The following is a 17,559-nucleotide window of genomic DNA, read 5'->3' on the forward strand; positions in this document are numbered from 1 at the left end:
CACCACCACTCTGTTCAGGAGTCTGATGAATTTATACAACCACTAAGCCCTCATAAATACTACAAAAATGGTCCTATTACCCTGAAAACTCCCCAGTGGAACAAATGAGCATTTTTGTGTGAAGGACTTTCCACTTTTCATCCAGTGACAAATATTTTTGGACCTTTCTGCATAGAGGGAAGACAGAAAACATTGCACAGGAAATAATGAGTGATGTTATTTTTCATTTATTTAAATTGATATGCAATTCCTTCATATATTACAGTACTTTTGCAAGCCAAAGACTTTGGTAAACCCATTCCCAGCACCAAAAGAATTTCTTCACATGAGTAAAGTTGTATTTTCAAGAAAGATTTGAAGAATTTTCAAAAAATGCATTTCATTGTTTCAAATTTAGAGACAAAATATGTCTACCATATCTGTGCATCAGGAGACTCTTGGCATTCCATGTGAAATTCTGCCTGAAGAAGGTGTGGATGGATGCATGAGAACACACTCAGTATTATGGTCATCGGAAAGCCCACTGCTATGGGGCTATTATTGTAACTTATGCATATAGCAATCTGTGTGTGTGCATATTTTGATCTCTCTGTGTGTGTGTGACAGATCCACAAATGCATATAGCAATCTGTGTGTGTGCAAAAGTATTTGCAAATGGATATTTTGATCTGTATGTGTGTGTGTGTGTGTGTGTGTGTGTGTGTATCCGTGTGTCTGTGAAAATCAGGCCACTCGATTGGATGTGTTCTTACACATGACTTTTGCTACAGTTCTGCCGTGTTAGATTTGTTAATGTGTGTAGCGATTTGTGTGTGTGTGTGTGTGTGTGTGTGTGTGTGGAGACTTGTCTGTGCGCCTCCACCAGAGGGCGGAAGCACCAATGACATCGCTCAGCACTGTCGTTTTAAGCCTGGCTGGTCTCTCGAAGAGATACACATTTGCAAATGGTTTTCCTACAATAATGGCCCCATAAATGTCCAAAAGACAAATGTCGGGCTGGAAAAGACGAGACAGTTTTCCAAGTCAACGATGCAGCGGTGTATTGTTTATGCTGGACACACAGCATAAAACACACAGCTTTGTTTCCGCACCGAGACCATCCACCAATCACAGACGAGGACTCACACAGTGTAATTTGCATGCAGTATCTATAAATGAACGGTTATCAAAGCCAAAACCTCATTTGTTTCATCACCTGCAGACTGCATTACATTTGCAAATACTTTTGCTACAATAATGGCCCCATAGCCATTAAATATTGTTGATTGATTGAGTTTATTTTGTAAAAGCAAAATAAACAAAGATTAAAACTGACTCTGTACATACAGTAGTGTTCAGAATATAGTAGTGCTATGTGACTAAAAATATTAATCCAGGTTTTGAGTATATTTCTTATTGTTACATGGGAAACAAGGTACCAGTAGATTCAGTAGATTCTCACAAATCCAACAAGACCAAGCATTCATGATATGCACACTCTTAAGGCTATGAAATTGGGCTGTTAGTAAAAAAAAAGTAGAAAAGGGGGTGTTCACAATAATAGTAGTGTGGCATTCAGTCAGTGAGTTTGTCAATTTTGTGGAACAAACAGGTGTGAATCAGGTGTCCCCTATTTAAGGATGAAGCCAGCACCTGTTGAACATGCTTTTCTCTTTGAAAGCCTGAGGAAAATGGGATGTTCAAGACATTGTTCAGAAGAACAGCATAGCTTGATTAAAAAGTTGCTTGGAGAGGAGAAAACTTATGCGCAGGTGCAAAAAATTATAGGCTGTTCATCTACAATGATGTCCAATGTTTTAAAATGGACAAAAAAAAAAACAGAGACACGTGGAAGAAAATGGAAAACAACCATCAAAATGGATAGAAGAATAACCAGAATGGCAAAGGATCACCCATTGATCAGCTCCAGGATGATCAAAGACAGTCTGGAGTTACCTGTAAGTGCTGTGACAGTTAGACGCCTGTGTGAAGCTAATTTATTTGCAAAAATCCCCCACAAAGTCCCTCTGTTAAATAAAAGACGTGCAGAAGAGGTTACAATTTGCCAAAGAACACATCAACTGGCCTAAAGAGAAATGAAGGAATATTTTGTGGACTGATGGGAGTATATTGTCAAGAGGTGGGAACATTGATAAAGTGCTATGCCAAAGGGAATTGTTTTGGATCCATACCGTGGATGCCCTACACCCTAAAGGCTTAAATGTAGACTTTGACATGAGTGTCATGTTATGATTGGAGGTTTACCTTTTTGTTTAGTCTTGAAACTGCAGTTTAAGAAGTTGTTGCTGATGTTTCTGCAGTTTTCTTGAACTTATACTGCTTGTATGTATGTGTGCTGACATGTAAATATATTGTTTTTTGTGGAGGGTAATTCTTTCTTGGTGTATTGGTGTAGATTTAATGCCTAGCTACCTTGGGTAGAGGAATTATGAAAACAGGAAGAATGGGAAGAACTACAACTCCCATTACACTTGGACTACAACTCATCGGTGCAGGTGTTACTGAACACCTAATGAGTCTTAATTGATATGTGTGTTGTACAACCCCTGGCAATAATTATGGAATCACCGGCCTCTGAGGATGTTCATTCAGTTGTTTAATTTTGTAGAAAAAAAGCAGATCACAGACATGACACAAAACTAAAGTCATTTCAAATGGCAACTTTCTGGCTTTAAGAAACACTATAAGAAATCAAGAAAAAAATTGTGGTAGTCAGTACCGGTTACTTTTTTAGACCAAGCAGAGGGAAAAAAATATGGACTCACTCAATTCTGAGGAATAAATTATGGAATCACCCTGTAAATTTTCATCCCCAAAACTAACACCTGCAACAAAAATCAGATCTGCTCGTTAGTCTGCATCTAAAAAGGAGTGATCACACCAAGTGGACTGACATGAAATATGGCTCCAACACGAGAGATGTCAATTGAAACAAAGGAGAGGATTATCAAACTCTTAAAAGAGGGTAAATCATCACGCAATGATGCAAAAGATGTTGGTTGTTCATAGTCAGCTGTGTCTAAACTCTGGACCAAATACAAACAACATGGGAAGGTTGTTAAAGGCAAACATACTGGTAGACCAAGGAAGACATCAAAGCGTCAAGACAGAAAGCTTAAAGCAATATGTCTCAAAAATCAAAAATGCACAACAAAACAAATGAGGAACAAATGGGAGGAAACTGGAGTCAGCGTCTGTGACCGAACTGTAAGAAACTTCCATGGACGCCCACCAAAAGCGCTGCCTGACCACTGCCACGGTCCTTCGCACCCCTGGGTGACAGGAGAGCTTGGACCCATGACAGACGTCCAGGACAGCAGCTCTGGCTTCTGGTGGGACATAGAGTTTGTTCCTATGGCCTGTCCCCGGGTCCAGGTTCAGTGTCAGGGCCTCCCGGACGGTCTTCTCCACGTCCCAGGTGAGGGCTGCCACGATAGTGGACTCGGGGATGATAGGTTCCGGTGGATCTGACAGCTCGACCTTGAGCTCTTCTTCATGGACCCGGGACAGGGCGTCAGATCGCTGGTTCTTAGTCCTGGGACGGTAGGTAATCCGGAAGTCAAATCGCCCGAAGAACAGTGACCAGCGGGCTTGCCTGGGGTTCAGACGCTTGGCGGTCCGAATGTACTCCAGGTTCCGATGGTCCGTGAAAACTGTAAATGGTACCGCAGCTCCCTCCAACAGGTGTCTCCACTCCTCAAGAGCCTCTTTCACCGCAAGAAGTTCCCGATTGCCAATGTCATAGTTCCGCTTCGCCGGGGTCAACCTGCGGGAAAAATAGGCACATGGATGGAGAACCTTGTCAGACTCCCCGCTCTGGGACAGCACGGCTCCTATCCCTGAGTCAGAGGCATCCACTTCAACAACAAACTGGCGATTGGGATCGGGCTGCACCAGAATGGGTGCAGATGAGAACCGACGTTTCAACTCCCTAAACGTGGCTTCGCACCGATCCGACCAGGTGAAGGGGACTTTAGTGGAGGTCAGAGCCGTCAGGGGGCCAACTACCTGGCTATAACCGTTAATAAACCTCCGGTAGAAATTAGCAAAGCCGAGGAGCTGTTGCAGCTTCCTACAGCTCGTCGGTTGGGGCCAATCCATCACCGCCGCAACCTTGGCCGGATCGGGTGTGATGGAGTTGGAGGAGATGATGAACCCCAGGAAGGACAAAGAAGTACGATGGAACTCGCACTTCTCACCCTTCACAAACAGCCGGTTCTCCAACAACCGCTGCAGGACCTGACGTACATGCTGGACATGGGTCTCAGGATCCGGGGAGAAGATGAGGATGTCGTCCAGGTACACGAAGACGAACCGGTGCAGGAAGTCCCGCAAGATGTCATTAACCAATGCCTGGAACGTTGTGGGCGCATTGGTGAGGCTGAACGGCATGACCAGGTACTCAAAGTGACCTAACGGGGTGTTGAATGCCGTCTTCCACTCATCTCCCTTCCGGATCCGAACCAGGTGGTACACATTTCTAAGATCCAATTTGGTAAAAATTTGGGCTCCATGCAGGGGCGTGAACACAGAATCTAACAGAGGCAGCGGGTATCGATTACGAACCGTGACTTCGTTCAGTCCCCTGTAGTCAATGCATGGATGGAGTCCGCCGTCTTTTTTGCCCACAAAAAAGAAACCTGCACCCATCGGGGAGGTGGAGTTCCGGATCAACCCGGCAGCTAAGGAGTCCCGGATGTAGGTCTCCATTGATTCGCACTCAGGACGTAAGAGGTTGTACAGCCTGCTGGACGGGTACTCAGCGCCTGGGATCAAATCAATGGCACAATCGTACGGACGGTGCGGGGGAAGAGTGAGTGCCAGATCTTTGCTGAAGACGTCAGCAAGATCATGGTACTCCTCAGGCACCGCTGACAGATTGGGGGGGACTTTAACCTCCTCATTAGCTGTCACACCGGGTGGAACCGAGGATCCTAAACATTCCCGGTGGCAGGTGTCGCTGCACTGCATCACTACCCCAGATGGCCAATCAATCCGGGGATTGTGCTTTAATATCCATGGAAACCCCAAAATCACTCGGGAGGTAGAAGGTGTTACATAAAACACAATCTCCTCCCTGTGATTTCCAGACACCACCAATGCCACTGGTTGTGTCTGATGTGTGATTAATGAGAGAAGGGTGCCATCTAGTGCCCGTACCTTCAATGGGGAAGGTAGTGCCACTAGGGGGAGCCCTACCTCCCTAGCTCATCTGCTGTCCAGCAGATTCCCTTCAGACCCCGTGTCCACCAGTGCTGGGGCGTGAAGCGTAAGATCCCCACAAAGGATCGTTACTGGGATGCGTGCTGATCTACGGGCTCTTCCCATGTGGATGTTATGACCCACCCTTAACCCAGTCTCTAAGGGCGGGCGTTGAAGTTTAACCGTTTGGGGCAGTTTCTTTGTATGTGCTCATCAGAGCCACAGAAAAAACACTCCCCACGAGCCAGCCTCCGTTGTCTGTCATGTGATTTTACTTTGGCCCTGCTCGTGTCCATAGCTTCGTCAGCAGGGGGAGCTGTGGTTCCACGGGGCTCTCTGACTGTGGAGCGTGGAGACGGCGGCACCCTTTTGGACCCGGAAGGAAGAGGGACGGCTTGTGCCCGGCCATGCCCTTCGCCCCGCTCCCGACGGTGTTCTTCTAACCGGTTGTCTAACCGTATAACCAGGTCAACAAGCCCGTCAACAAGCCCGTCAAAATCCCGCGGCTCATCCTTAGCCAGCAGGTGCTCCTTCAGGACCAGAGACAGTCCGTTTACGAAGGCGGCGTGGAGTGCAACGTTATTCCAGCCGGACCTCGCAGCCACGATGCGTAAGTCAACGGCATACTCGGCTGCACTCCGACATCCCTGTCATAGACAGCAGCACAGTCGAAGCGGTCTCGCCTCTATTGGGATGATCAAACACTTGTTTAAACTCCCTCACAAACCCAGTATATGTTGTTAGGAGCCGTGAGTTTTGCTCCCAGAGCGCCGTAGCCCAAGCGCGTGCCTCTCCTCGAAGCAAATTGATGACATAAGCCACCCGGCTGGCATCTGACGTGTACATGACGGGACGTTGTGCAAAGACGAGCGAGCACTGCATTAAGAAGTCCTCGCACGTCTCGACACAACCTCCGTACGGTTCCGGTGGGATTATGTATGCTTCAGGGGATGGGAGGGGGGGTTTGTTGAATCACCACTGGAACGTCTGTATTTTGTGCTCGGTCGGCTGGAGGAGGCGCTGCAGCAGCGCTTGCAGTGCGCGCTTCCACCTGGGCGGTGACAGCCTCCATCCTCCGATTGAGTATGACGTTCTGCTTGGTTACTAAATCCAACCGAGCAGTGAAGGCGGTTAAGATTTGCTGCAGCTCTCCTAACACGCCTCCTGCTGATGCCTGTGTACCCTGTGTTTCCATTGGCGGTTCAAGCGATGGTTGACGCCCCTCGGGATCCATGACGCTGGCCGAGAAATCCTGTTATGAAAAGTGTAGGAACACGGACCCACAACAGGGGGCGCAAATGAACGGACAATGGAATAAGCCAAACATAACAATTTAATGTTGTGAATGTGCACAACAGAGCAACAATCAATCAATTCAATTAATTCAATTTTTTTTTTATATAGCGCCAAATCACAACAAACAGTTGCCCCAAGGCGCTTTATATTGCAAGGCAAGGCCATACAATAATTATGTAAAACCCCAACGGTCAAAACGACCCCCTGTGAGCAAGCACTTGGCTACAGTGGGAAAGAAAAACTCCCTTTTAACAGGAAGAAACCTCCAGCAGAACCAGGCTCAGGGAGGGGCAGTCTTCTGCTGGGACTGGTTGGGGCTGAGGGAGAGAACCAGGAAAAAGACATGCTGTGGAGGGGAGCAGAGATCGATCACTAATGATTAAATGCAGAGTGGTGCATACAGAGCAAAAAGAGAAAGAAACAGTGCATCATGGGAACCCCCCAGCAGTCTACGTCTATAGCAGCATAACTAAGGGATGGTTCAGGGTCACCTGATCCAGCCCTAACTATAAGATTTAGCAAAAAGGAAAGTTTTAAGCCTAATCTTAAAAGTAGAGAGGGTATCTGTCTCCCTGATCTGAATTGGGAGCTGGTTCCACAGGAGAGGAGCCTGAAAGCTGAAGGCTCTGCCTCCCATTCTACTCTTACAAACCCTAGGAACTACAAGTAAGCCTGCAGTCTGAGAGCGAAGCGCTCTATTGGGGTGATATGGTACTACGAGGTCCCTAAGATAAGATGGGACCTGATTATTCAAAACCTTATAAGTAAGAAGAAGAATTTTAAATTCTATTCTAGAATTAACAGGCAGCCAATGAAGAGAGGCCAATATGGGTGAGATATGCTCTCTCCTTCTAGTCCCCGTCAGTACTCTAGCTGCAGCATTTTGAATTAACTGAAGGCTTTTCAGGGAACTTTTAGGACAACCTGATAATAATGAATTACAATAGTCCAGCCTAGAGGAAATAAATGCATGAATTAGTTTTTCAGCATCACTCTGAGACAAGACCTTTCTGATTTTAGAGATATTGCGTAAATGCAAAAAAGCAGTCCTACATATTTGTTTAATATGCGCTTTGAATGACATATCCTGATCAAAAATGACTCCAAGATTTCTCACAGTATTACTAGAGGTCAGGGTAATGCCATCCAGAGTAAGGATCTGGTTAGACACCATGTTTCTAAGATTTGTGGGGCCAAGTACAATAACTTCAGTTTTATCTGAGTTTAAAAGCAGGAAATTAGAGGTCATCCATGTCTTTATGTCTGTAAGACAATCCTGCAGTTTAGCTAATTGGTGTGTGTCCTCTGGCTTCATGGATAGATAAAGCTGGGTATCATCTGCGTAACAATGAAAATTTAAGCAATACCGTCTAATAATACTGCCTAAGGGAAGCATGTATAAAGTGAATAAAATTGGTCCTAGCACAGAACCTTGTGGAACTCCATAATTAACTTTAGTCTGTGAAGAAGATTCCCCATTTACATGAACAAATTGTAATCTATTAGACAAATATGATTCAAACCACCGCAGCACAGTGCCTTTAATACCTATGGCATGCTCTAATCTCTGTAATAAAATTTTATGGTCAACAGTATCAAAAGCAGCACTGAGGTCTAACAGAACAAGCACAGAGATGAGTCCACTGTCCGAGGCCATAAGAACATCATTTGTAACCTTCACTAATGCTGTTTCTGTACTATGATGAATTCTAAAACCTGACTGAAACTCTTCAAATAGACCATTCCTCTGCAGATGATCAGTTAGCTGTTTTACAACTACCCTTTCAAGAATTTTTGAGAGAAAAGGAAGGTTGGAGATTGGCCTATAGTTAGCTAAGATAGCTGGGTCAAGTGATGGCTTTTTAAGTAATGGTTTAATTACTGCCACCTTAAAAGCCTGTGGTACATAACCAACTAACAAAGATAGATTGATCATATTTAAGATTGAAGCATTAAATAATGGTAGGGCTTCCTTGAGCAGCCTGGTAGGAATGGGGTCTAATAAACATGTTGATGGTTTGGATGAAGTAACTAATGAAAATAACTCAGACAGAACAATCGGAGAGAAAGAGTCTAACCAAATACCGGCATCACTGAAAGCAGCCAAAGATAACGATACGTCTTTGGGATGGTTATGAGTAATTTTTTCTCTAATAGTTAAAATTTTGTTAGCAAAGAAAGTCATGAAGTCATTACTAGTTAAAGTTAATGGAATACTGAGCTCAATAGAGCTCTGACTCTTTGTCAGCCTGGCTACAGTGCTGAAAAGAAACCTGGGGTTGTTCTTATTTTCTTCAATTAGTGATGAGTAGAAAGATGTCCTAGCTTTACGGAGGGTTTTTTTATAGAGCAACAGACTCTTTTTCCAGGCTAAGTGAAGATCTTCTAAATTAGTGAGACGCCATTTCCTCTCCAACTTACGGGTTATCTGCTTTAAGCTACGAGTTTGTGAGTTATACCACGGAGTCAGGCACTTCTGATTTAAAGCTCTCTTTTTTAGAGGAGCTACAGCATCCAAAGTTGTCTTCAATGAGGATGTAAAACTATTGACGAGATACTCTATCTCACTTACAGAGTTTAGGTAGCTACTCTGCACTGTGTTGGTATATGGCATTAGAGAACATAAAGAAGGAATCATATCCTTAAACCTAGTTACAGCGCTTTCTGAAAGACTTCTAGTGTAATGAAACTTATTCCCCACTGCTGGGTAGTCCATCAGAGTAAATGTAAATGTTATTAAGAAATGATCAGACAGAAGGGAGTTTTCAGGGAATACTGTTAAGTCTTCTATTTCCATACCATAAGTCAGAACAAGATCTAAGATATGATTAAAGTGGTGGGTGGACTCATTTACTTTTTGAGCAAAGCCAATAGAGTCTAATAATAGATTAAATGCAGTGTTGAGGCTGTCATTCTCAGCATCTGTGTGGATGTTAAAATCGCCTACTATAATTATCTTATCTGAGCTAAGCACTAAGTCAGACAAAAGGTCTGAAAATCCACAGAGAAACTCACAGTAACGACCAGGTGGACGATAGATAATAACAAATAAAACTGGTTTTTGGGACTTCCAATTTGGATGGACAAGACTAAGAGTCAAGCTTTCAAATGAATTAAAGCTCTGTCTGGGTTTTTGATTAATTAATAAGCTGCAATGGAAGATTGCTGCTAATCCTCCGCCCCGGCCCGTGCTACGAGCATTCTGACAGTTAATGTGACTCGGGGGTGTTGACTCATTTAAACTAACATATTCATCCTGCTGTAACCAGGTTTCTGTAAGGCAGAATAAATCAATATGTTGATCAATTATTATATCATTTACCAACAGGGACTTAGAAGAGAGAGACCTAATGTTTAATAGTCCACATTTAACTGTTTTAGTCTGTGGTGCAGTTGAAGGTGCTATATTATTTTTTCTTTTTGAATTTTTATGCTTAAATAGATTTTTGCTGGTTATTGGTAGTCTGGGAGCAGGCACCATCTCTATGGGGATGGGGTAATGAGGGGATGGCAGGGGGAGAGAAGCTGCAGAGAGGTGTGTAAGACTACAACTCTGCTTCCTGGTCCCAACCCTGGATAGTCACGGTTTGGAGGATTTAAGAAAATTGGCCAGATTTCTAGAAATGAGAGCTGCTCCATCCAAAGTGGGATGGATGCCGTCTCTCCTAACAAGACCAGGTTTTCCCCAGAAGCTTTGCCAATTATCTATGAAGCCCACCTCATTTTTTGGACACCACTCAGACAGCCAGCAATTCAAGGAGAACATGCGGCTAAACATGTCACTCCCGGTCCGATTGGGGAGGGGCCCAGAGAAAACTACAGAGCCCGACATTGTTTTTGCAAAGTTACACACCGATTTAATGTTAATTTTAGTGACCTCCGATTGGCGTAACCGGGTGTCATTACTGCCGACGTGAATTACAATCTTACCAAATTTACGCTTAGCCTTAGCCAGCAGTTTCAAATTTCCTTCAATGTCGCCTGCTCTGGCCCCCGGAAGACAATTGACTATGGTTGCTGGTGTCGCTAACTTCACATTTCGCAAAACAGAGTCGCCAATAACCAGAGTTTGATCCTCGGCGGGTGTGTCGTCGAGTGGGGAAAAACGGTTAGAGATGTGAACGGGTTGGCGGTGTACACGGGGCTTCTGTTTAGGGCTACACTTCCTCCTCACAGTCACCCAGTCGGCCTGCTTTCCCGGCTGCTCGGGATCTGCCAGGGGGGAACTAATGGCGGCTAAGCTACCTTGGTCCGCACCGACTACAGGGGCCTGGCTAGCTGTAGAATTTTCCACAGTGCGGAGCCGAGTCTCCAATTCGCCCAGCCTGGCCTCCAAAGCTACGAATAAGCTACACTTATTACAAGTACCATTACTGCTAAAGGAGGCCGAGGAATAACTAAACATTTCACACCCAGAGCAGAAAAGTGCGGGAGAGACAGGAGAAGCCGCCATGCTAAATCGGCTAAGAGCTAGTAGCTACGCTAAGCTAGCGGATTCCTAAAAACACGCAAAGTGAATAATGTGTAAATAATTTAGAGGTGATTCAGCAGAAGGAGTGCTTTAGTTAAGGCACGTAAAGATTACACTGGGAAACAAATCGTAATCTAGATAACTAAATCAATCTAACTGCGCAGATTAAACAGCTAACAGATACAGAAAAACACCGCTGTGCTCCGGAACAGGAAGTGATACAGTACCGCAGTGAGAGCCAACCACCAGTAGAGGCGACAGACAACACAATTGAGATCACCAGTCAAATAAGTTACGGTGGTGTGTGAGCAGGCTCGAGGATAGGAGACGCCCATCCAGAAAAGAGCCGGATCCCACACGCCTTCCACTACACTGGACCTGAAGCAATCCTAGAGCCGCCAAGCACTGGGTCCCCAGGTGGCCACTGCCTCCGGCTGTCAGATCGGGTACTGCTGGCAGAAAGAACAGACAGGTGATGGTGGGTGTATGTACACCCAGCAAACAGTTCAACACAAAGATCAAAAGCACCTCCACCTCTCAATCACGGAGTTTGTACAGATCCTGCAGTAACAATTAACAGTCTGCAAACTCAGAATACTGTCAGTACGTACAGAAGTAAAAACGTTACTACTGTATAAACCAAAGGCTGAGACGTTTACTTTACGGCAGACGATTTCTCGGCAGTGAGGTGAAGATGCTGCCCGGCTCTTATGGAGGTGTGGATGATGATGATGAGTGACAACTGGTGTTGTAGCTGAGTGACAGCTGCCACTCCCGGTGCTCCGGCTCCCTCACGTGCCTGAAGCCCGCACTTCAGGCAGGACGCCCTCTGGTGGTGGGCCAGCAGTACCTCCTGTTCAGCGGCCCACACAACAAGTTGAAGAACATGGTGCATGACAACGCTCCAACCTGCAAAGCTGATCTGGCAACAGCAATCAGAGAAAGTTGGAGCCAGATTGATGAAGAGTACTGTTTGTCACTCATTAAGTCCATGCCTCAGAGACTGCAAGCTGTTATAAAAGCCAGAGGTGGTGCAACAAAATACTAGTGATGTGTTGGAGCATTCTTTTGTTTTTTCATGATTCCATAATTTTTTCCTCAGAATTGAGTGATTCCATATTTTTTTCCCTCTGCTTGGTCTAAAAAGGTAACCGTTACTGACTGCCACAATTTTTTTTTCCTGATTTCTTATAATGTTTCTTAAAGCAAGAAAGTTGCCATTTGAAATGACTTTAGTTTTGTGTCATGTCTGTGATCTGCTTTTTTCTACAAAATTAAACAACTGAATGAACATCCTCCGAGGCCGGTGATTCCATAATTTTTGCCAGGGGTTATATGTTCCATTTGTGACTGAGCCCTGAGGAAGGTCTGTCGACCAAAAGCTTGGCTATTAAATGTACAAAAGGACTTAAGTGTGCAGACATTTTTCTTTTTCTTTCACAGTGGACTGATGAGAGTATAATTGTTGTTTTTGGGTCCAAGGGCCGCAGACAGTTTGTGAGATGAACCCCAAACTCTGAATTCAAGCCACAGTTCACAGTGAAGACATTGAAGCATGGTGGTGCAAGCATCATGATATGGGCATGTTTCTCCTACTATGGTGTTGGGCCTATATATCGCATACCAGGTATCATGGATCAGTTTGGATATGTCAGAGTACTTGAAGAGGTCATGTTGCCTTATGCTGAAGAGGACATGCCCTTGAAATGGGTGTTTCAACAAGACAATGACCCCAAGCACACTAGTAAACTAGCAAAATCTTGGTTCCAAACCAACAAAATTAATGCCTCGCAGATGTCAAGAAATCATGAAAAACTGTGGTTATACATCTAAATACTAGTTTAGTGATTCACAGGATTGCAAAAAAAGCAGTTTAAACATAATAATTTTGAGTTTGTAGTGTAAACAGCAGATACTACTATTATTGTGAACACCCCCTTTTCTACTTTTTTTTACTAATTGCCCAATTTCATAGCCTTAAGAGTGTGCATATCATGAATGCTTGGTCTTGTTGGATTGGTGAGAATCTACTGAATCTACTGGTACCTTGTTTCCCATGTAACAATAAGAAATATACTAAAAACCTGGATTAATCTTTTTAGTCACATAGCACTACCATTATTCTGAACACTACTGTATATGCAATTTGCATTTAACAAAACGAATAAGGTTTTGGTTCCAATAACACTGGTCTACAGCCAAAATGCTTCGGAAATAAAGATTGTCAAACTTTACTCATTCTGAGCCATGGAGAGTGAAAATGTTTGAAATTTTTGATTGGCTGTAGTTTTAAGAAATGCTACTACTGTGGTACTAAGGATTAATATACACTCAACAAAAATATAAACACAACACTTTTGGTTTTGCTCCCATTTCGTATGAGATGAACTCAAAGATCTAAAACTTTTTCCACATACACAATATCACCATTTCCCTCAAATGTTGTTCACAAACCAGTCTAAATCTGTGATAGTGAGCACTTCTCCTTTGCTGAGATAATCCATCCCACCTCACAGGTGTGCCATATCAAGATGCTGATTAGACACCATGATTAGTGCACAGGTGTGCCTTAGACTGTCCACAATAAAAGGCCACTCTGAAAAGTGCAGTTTTGTTTTATTGGGGGGGGGGATACCAGTCAGTATCTGGTGTGACCACTATTTGCCTCATGCAGTGCAACACATCTCCTTCGCATAGAGTTGATCAGGTTGTCAATTGTGGCCTGTGGAATGTTGGTCCACTCCTCTTCAATGGCTGTGCGAAGTTGCTGGATAATCCATCCCACCTCACAGGTGTGCCATACCAAGATGCTGATTAGACACCATGATTAGTGCACAAGTGTGCCTTAGACGGCCCACAATAAAAGGCCACTCTGAAAGGTGCAGTTTTATCACACAGCACAATGCCACAGATGTCGCAAGATTTGAGGGAGCGTGCAATTGGCATGCTGACAGCAGGAATGTCAACCACAGCTGTTGCTCATGTATTGAATGTTCATTTATCTACCATAAGCCATCTCCAAAGGCGTTTCAGAGAATTTGGCAGTACATCCAACCAGCCTCACAACCGCAGACCACGTGTAACCACACCAGCCCAGGACCTCCACATCCAGCATGTTCACCTCCAAGATCGTCTGAGACCAGCCACTCCGACAGCTGCTGAAACAATCGGTTTGCATAACCAAAGAATTTCTGCACAAACTGTCAGAAACCATCTCAGGGAAGCTCATCTGCATGCTCGTCATCCTCATCGGGGTCTCGACCTGACTCCAGTTCGTCATTGTAACCGACTTGAGTGGGCAAATGCTCACATTCGCTGGCGTTTGGCACGTTGGAGAGGTGTTCTCTTCACGGATGAATCCTGGCTCACACTGTTCAGGGCAGATGGCAGACAGCATGTGTGGCGTTGTGTGGGTGAGCAGTATTCTGATGTCAGTGTTGTGGATCGAGTGGCCCATGGTGGCGGTGGGGTTATGGTATGGGCAGGCATCTGTTATGGACGAAGAACACAGGTGCATTTTATTGATGGCATTTTGAATGCACAGAGATACCGTGACGAGATCCTGAGGCCCATTGTTGTGCCATACATCCAAGAACATCACCTCATGTTGCAGCAGGATAATGCACGGCCCCATGTTGCAAGGATCTGTACACAATTCTTGGAAGCTGAAAATGTCCCATTTCTTGCATGGCCGGCATACTCACCGGACATGTCACCCATTGAGCATGTTTGGGATGCTCTGGACCGGCGTATACGACAGCGTGTACCAGTTCCTGCCAATATCCAGCAACTTCGCACAGCCATTGAAGAGGAGTGGGCCAACATTCCACAGGCCACAATTGACAACCTGATCAACTCTATGCGAAGGTGATACTGACTGGTATCCCCGCCCCAATAAAACAAAACTGCACCTTTCAGTGTGGCTTTTATTGTGGACAGTCTAAGGCACACCTGTGCACTAATCATGGTGTCTAATCAGCATCTTGATATGGCACACCTGTGAGGTGGGATGGATTATCTCAGCAAAGGAGAAGTGCTCACTATCACAGATTTAGACTGGTTTGTGAACAATATTTGAGGGAAATGGTGATATTGTGTATGTGGAAAAAGTTTTAGATCTTTGAGTTCATCTCATACAAAATGGGAGCAAAACCAAAAGTGTTGCGTTTATATTTTTGTTGAGTGTATAACCCTTTTGCTGATTTTGAAAGTGTTACATTATGATTTTTCATGAAAACTCTACTGTTAACACTATATAATTATGTAGAGGCAAAATGTAAAACCTTGTATATCTTGGAAACAGTAGTCATTTAGCCATTGTTATTGTCATATTTGAATTCAACACACCAAAATCCATAATAAATAGCACTTTTTATTTCGGAAGCAGACAAGTTCTAAATATTTGTAGACCAGTGTAACCACCCATTTATAGTTACTGCATGCAACACTGAAAACAACAACGACACATGGATACACACACACAGATTTTTTTTTACACATTTGTGGGTCTGCTTACACACACACACACACACACACACACACACACACACACACACACACACACACACACACACACACACACACACACACACAGACCAAAATACACTTTTGCAAATACTTTTGTGCACACACACAGATCAACATACACACACACAGATTGCTATATGCATTTGTGGATCTGGTTACACACACACAGATCAACATATACACACACAGATTGCTATACACATTTGTGGATCTGTTTACACACACAAATAAAAATACGCATTTGCAAATACTTTTGCTACAATAATGGCCCCATACACTGCGCTATATATTTCAATAAAATGACTGCTTTCAAACAAATTTTAAAATATCATAAATAACTAACCTCTTTACTGCTGGTGTGAGATCCATTCTGTGTTGTGCACAACTGTTGTACTGCAAAATCTCAAACTGACATCATTGTTATGCGGTGACTACTGATAAAAAAAAAAAAAACATAAAAAAAAATCCATTGTGCATGGGTAAACTAATTAAAGAATTAAAAAAATAAAAGTATTGGTTTTGAAATATTAAAAAAGAATTAACTCGCACAAGAGCAATCAGAGACTTCTGACGTCTGCCAATCCGGATCCGAATCACCTCTAAAATTCAGTGAAGTCTTCCATGTCCTAATACCTATCTGTGGTGGAAATTTGCTGAGAATCCAGAAGTAGTACTTTTGAAGTAATCCTTCATAGCCTATATAAAGTGAATCTTGATCCAGAATCTGGATCTGGATCACCTCCGAAAATCAATGGAGTCCTTTATGCCCTTAAACAGGGGTATTCAACTAATTCCAGAAAGGGCCAAGAGGGTGCAGGTTTTCTTTGCAACAACCCCCTCCACCAGGTGATTTTGCTGATTAACATCACTTTGAGCAGGTGGAATTAGATAATCCGTGAAATCACCTGGTGGTTGCAAAGAAAACCTGCACACTCTTGGCCCTTTCTGGAATGAGCTGAATACTTCTGCCCTAATATCTATCTGTGGTGACAGTTTTGACATAATCCTTCAAAGCCTTTATAAAGCTATCTTGATCCAAAAATCTGGATCCAGAATCTGGATCCAGATCACCTCCAAAATTTAATGGAGTCTTCCATGGCCTAATATCTGTCTGTGGTTTTGTCAAAATCCATGCAGTAGTTTTGACGTAATCCTGCTAAAAGACAGACTTGATGATGATTTTATTACGTCCTTGGTGGAATTAATACCACTTTTTGTGTAGATATATATATTCCTCAGAAAATACACAGAGGAATGTAACATCTGAGACAAACTTTCATGAAGCTGTGCAGAAACAGCGGTGTTGTATGTTATGTACCAGCCTGTATAAATCAGCTCTAAGACAAAGTGTATCTGAGAAATGCTGCATACAGACAGCAGTCCAGAGTCAAACCAGCTGAGACAGTTGATACAGGAAGCAGCATCCAGCTGGCTGTTTGTGCAACAAAAAGCTTGAGGTCTTCTGGGATGACTTCAAGGGGCATGATGGTGTTCTGTGCATAGCAGTGAACAGAAAGTCAAATTTATCTGTACGTCCAGGAGTCAACAGCTCTCTCTCCTGTCCGCTAGTCCAGAATTCTATGAATCATGTTGTTGCTTTGTTGCTCCAAGGGAATTGTTCACAGTACCAATGTGTTGTATTAGACTTGAAAATTTCACAAATGTAATGCGTCAAAATTGACAAAATTAATGCTAATTAATTAGTCTTATTAATTTATTAATGAAACTCTAAGTGAGATACAAGGACTCCTTACAGAACAAACATCAAACCTCAACTGACGGGTGAATCAAACGTCTAAACTGCGCACTGGTAGTCACTCTGAAAAAAAAAAAAGGAAAACACATTATGCAATTTAACTGCCAACGCAGCAGCACTCAGATTTGGGCTTCATTTCGACTCTTGATCACATAACACAGGCACAGTGACACGTTGGTGTGTGCGCTGAACTGACTAGGGCCGTGGCCGCTGACAGCCGCAGCTGTCGAGATCTCTGGTTCTGGATGTCACAGCTCGAGAACACGTACCGTGTTTTGATGGCCATGACCACTGTCCACTGTGCATG

This window comes from Thalassophryne amazonica, chromosome 2 (genome assembly GCF_902500255.1).
Source record: "Thalassophryne amazonica chromosome 2, fThaAma1.1, whole genome shotgun sequence".
NCBI classification, from domain to species: Eukaryota; Metazoa; Chordata; class Actinopteri; order Batrachoidiformes; family Batrachoididae; genus Thalassophryne; species Thalassophryne amazonica.